Raw genomic sequence first — 4,592 nt, 5'->3', positions numbered from 1 at the left:
GATTGCGATTGAGAGCACATTCCTAGTTTAGGAACCGTTGGCAATGTCTGTATTTGAGAAAGAGCTGAATGCAGATTTTGCGATACGAAGGAACCAGAAGGATAATAGAAACCAGGAGCTGAAGTTCCACCGGAGTATAAAGCTGAATAACTCGATGGTAATCGTGGATACGCTATCATGGGATTTGGTACCGCAGTGGGATAAGAGTGCCTGACAGAGTGTTTTGGATTGTACCTGACATCGGCCGTACTGTGTCTTGACGTAGGAAATTCAGATGGCATTAAGTTGCTTACTGATAACGCAGCTCCATTTGAGGTCGATTTGTTGATTGACATCGGATTAACCGGAAGCTGCCATGGTACTGCTGCTCTCGGAGCTGAAACAGCTTTCATCAAAGGCGTTGATTGCGGCAATGCTGAAACCGTTGAATTCGAAGTAATCGCATCAAAAGCACTAGTTGGTTGGTTACTCGTTATGGGAGAAATAACAATATCGAGTGGGCTAATGTAAGCACTAGTCACAGGAGAAATGACACGATCGTACGGGTTAAACGCGTTGATGGAGTTCTTAACTTCCTGACTCAATTTGGCTTGCGGATTAGTGAACACGGGTGCTACAGCTGTTGAAGTACTTATCTGTATAGTATCTGCAGCCGGTATTGGTTCCACTGTTGTGACTGTGCCATCAGCCTGTGACATGACTCCAGTGGGATTGTGTCCAGATTTGGAAGTCATTTTCACATGATGGTTGTCGATCCAGTGTTGAACATTGTCGGTTGACTTTACGCTAGCCACGCTTGCTCTCGTGCTTCTGACATCTTCTTCTAGTTGAGCCTGAAGTAATTCGAATTTGCGATCGAGGAGTTCCTTTTCCAGCTCCAGCTCATTTTTTGCTCTTTCTTCCATTAACTTTTGTTTCAGTGCCTTCTCTTCGGTCAGTCGTTGCATTTCTAACCGAAGCCTTGCCTCTCGGACACTAGCGGTCGTTGATGTTGATTTCACCAGGGACGGTGCGCGGGAACGTGGCCGACACAAGACACATTGGTAGCTTCGATCTTCTTCTTCAATGCTGTCACCTACACCAGCACATGAAAAATGATACCATCGATTACACCCGTCGCATTGTACCATCTTGGGCTCTGCTGTATTCGGTCGATTACAAGCTATACATGCAGCATCGACAGATGGATAATCCACTGGCATCATGGAAGACTGTCGGGTCCCAGGTCGTAGTGTTGTTAAATCTTAAAGATTGTTGCTACGCGACCGGATGAAACTTTCGGACCTCTTTGAGACAAACTCGTTTGTTGTGTTGGAGTTAGCTTTAAGCTAAAATCGAATTTAATTAGTTCAGTTTGAGATGCACGTACAATGTTTACCTACATTTAACAGTCCTTCGAATATAATTCATCCGAGTGCTTATAGCTGTATTTGAGGCTGTAGTGTATTCTAACGTAGTTTCAATTTTATGTTAACTGCAAGTTTTAACGTGTATAGGGTAACAAATTATATATATAGAATAATCAATTTAGGTACTTACAATAGAGCGAATTCAATATAATAAGAAATTAGGAATATTTTTGTGGAAACTTAGGATTATTTAGAAAGCAAGCTGAAGGCACATCTAACAGTGATTTTGCACTTTTCTTTTCCCTCGATTGTGACGTTTCTGCTGCTCCTCACAATTCGCAGTTGAAGTTGACGTTTCAATCTGAATGCGAAAGACCGTGTTGCCAACAGTGGGAATCTACTCGTTTCCGGTCACAATTATGGATCACTTCAATATCCTTCAATTCTCAACAGAATAAAGCGAAAATGAAGTAAACTCCGTGTGATTTGTGAAAAACATTCCTTAACTTTGGTGTACGAGACATTTTTTCACTTTGATATGGAAAATTTAGCGATTTAGAAGCTAATGAAGGATCCACTTCTTGTGAAGCCACCATAAATAGTGATTTTTTGACAGTTGCTCAACAGCAAGTTTGCATTTGCGCAAAACTACCATTGTTTTTGGGTTGAAAAGCATGATAAACGCAAAAAATGTTAGAAAATAAGTGTTTTTATGTAACAAAAATATGTCTGGTGTTATTTTATTGATATCAAGCTAGAAATTCAATGTCAAACACAAAAGTGATCCATAATTGTGGGAGGCGTGTATTATCAGCGGAGTGAGACTAGAAACGAAACAGACATGGTGAAAATCCATTCTATGCTGAGGTGGCAGCAGGAGCAGAACAGTATGGAGAACGAAACTTTCACCTGTCGCAGTTTCTGTCGGGCTACGGATACTTCAGAAATTATTAACATCGGCTCGGGAACGCTACTTCATCGTTGTTCCAGAAATGTAAAAACGTCGAGCAAATACCGAGCAAATGCGGTATTCCTATATCCAGGCGTCGAGCAAATACCGGAGCATGCGGTATTCGTATATCCCGGCCTTGAGACAGAATGAAAGAAAATACCCGATGTCGATAAAGAAATATGTCGAGAGGAAACCACGTGGAAGGGTAGTTCTTCTGTTGGGGAAATCTCCGTCGGCGTAAGCTAGTTCCATCGTTCTAGAGACTAGACCAGATAGATCGCGACGAAATACCATCAGTTATGAGTCGTCAGGGCACCAGTGAATCTTTTATGAAAACGTTATATTTCGTTACGTGTACGAAAAAGGTAAAAAATTTAAAAATTGGTTTGCATTTTGAGCCATTTCCCTCTACCACGCATAATATTGAAACGGCAGCGACGGACGGTTAGATACATATATTTAGCTTTCAGTAGCTAGCCAAGTGATGGTTGTAGGATTGCATTGCTAATTGAGGAACAGTGCGTTGTTGTTGCGCTCTTCTTTTGCGCTGTGCTTAGAAAGATAATAAATCGTCCGCGTCAAGGTCATTGAAAGGGATCCAAAACTGTGGGTAATGCGTATCAGTTGGGAAAACCATTCACTCGTAACGGCAACCGAGCAATGCGTGTGTTTTTGGTTACTGCGTAAGAGCTGGAACTGTTTATGAAATTTTCCCGATTGAGTCACGCATTTTTACATCGAAATGAATGTGGCACCTGATTGTTACAGTTATATTACATTCATGTTATACATTTTTTGCAAGGCTGCTAGAATAAAAAAAGTTGTTATCGGAATGTTGCGTTTGTTCAACGTTTATTATGAAATGTTTTATATTTCAATTTCAATAGCTGCCACTCAATCCTAGGATATAATGAGGAGTGAATTAACAATTGCATGGTTGGAGCAACTCCTGGAAGAACTTGCAGAACAGTTTCTAGGGGTGCGTGCTGATGAGTTCCTGGAAAATCTCTCAAAGATATTCGTGATTCGTGAATGAATGCTTAGAAGGAATCTTAGTAAAGCTATCAAAGTAATGCTTGGATGAATTCTCAGGAAAAATACAATAGGAGTTTTTTTTTCAAAAATCATTAAATATTATCCTTTTGCTTCTCATTGTAGCGTGGTTGGTTTCTCATTGTAGCTAGATCTTCATGTTAGTTTAGTTTGTGCGAATGAAATAATCATCTCAGCGTAGTTCAACTGATTTGTCAAAAGTGGAACATGTTCAACTTTCTTTTCATTCTAGCGAGATGAATGACGGTGTTTAGGTGTACAATTTTACTCAAATTCAAGTCGTTTATTGCAATCACCCGTTGTATCTTAACATATTATTACTGCAAAAAGGTCACAACACAAATATCTGTTATATATTATTCAATTGAAAGTCAATTGATAGTATCAAACCTTCACAAGTAATTTATTGATCTGAGGTCGGGCTTAAGTTATTGCTTCTAAATCCCTTGTTTGAAATTGTTTTCGAAATGGAAATATGTTTCAGTTACCATAAATCTTTCACACTCGAAAACGTCTTCATAACGATAGTCACTAGCAGCAGTTATATTTAAACATCACCGGCCAAGCAATAAAAAATAGCACCCAACAAGCATTGATATAAAAATTTTAATTTGTAACTAACGCCTTTTTCGAGTCCAATCGATACCTTCGGAGCATTGTGCGATGTAGCGCCAATTATTTTAGATGTACGCGAGCTTGTATTTCTAATAAGCTTTGCACTAATTTACTGACTCTACTCGTGCAGTGACCACACAAAATAGCCCCAGTATATGCACCTACCTCACATGCATCAAACCGAACAACAACTAAAAAAAATCGTTGAAACCTTCACTTTCGTTTAGCGTGATCCCGTGAGGGAGTCAGTAGATTGGAATCTGGTTGAAGTTTTTATCAGAAGACGAGTTGGGGATTAAAATAATGATCGCGTCTGCCTGGTATAATGCAAATGGAGGTGATAATCCGTTTACTCAAGGAGCGCACCGTTTTGATTTGTCTTTATGCTCGAATTCAATATCATTAGATTGCACGTGGAAGCTAGTTTAAGATCCCCATGGTAGTGACCATATGGCGATAGTCACTACAATTTAAAGTGGCTATCAACAATCTGAGCCAGTTAGTTTTCCTTTCGACCTCACGAAGAACATTGATTGGCAAAAAAATTGCATCGGCGGTAAACATTGGTATTGAATCAATTGATATTCTTCCGTTGCTGGCTGAATATCGATTTCTTACCGAGT

At 39.8% G+C, this 4,592-nt stretch overlaps 1 long non-coding RNA gene across 1 annotated transcript; it reads right to left on the bottom strand.

The window, feature by feature from the left end:
• Nucleotides 1-298: 298 nt before the first annotated feature.
• Nucleotides 299-1,646, bottom strand: LOC134224728 (uncharacterized). The gene is made up of 4 exons (XR_009983039.1): nt 1,540-1,646; nt 1,383-1,474; nt 741-1,328; nt 299-619 (listed from the first exon to the last, which is right to left on the bottom strand). It is a non-coding gene; the product is annotated as an uncharacterized LOC134224728 (long non-coding RNA).
• Nucleotides 1,647-4,592: the final 2,946 nt, after the last annotated feature.

This window comes from Armigeres subalbatus, chromosome 3 (assembly GCF_024139115.2).
Source record: "Armigeres subalbatus isolate Guangzhou_Male chromosome 3, GZ_Asu_2, whole genome shotgun sequence".
Lineage (NCBI taxonomy): Eukaryota > Metazoa > Arthropoda > Insecta > Diptera > Culicidae > Armigeres > Armigeres subalbatus.
This window is presented reverse-complemented; position numbering and strand designations above follow the sequence as displayed.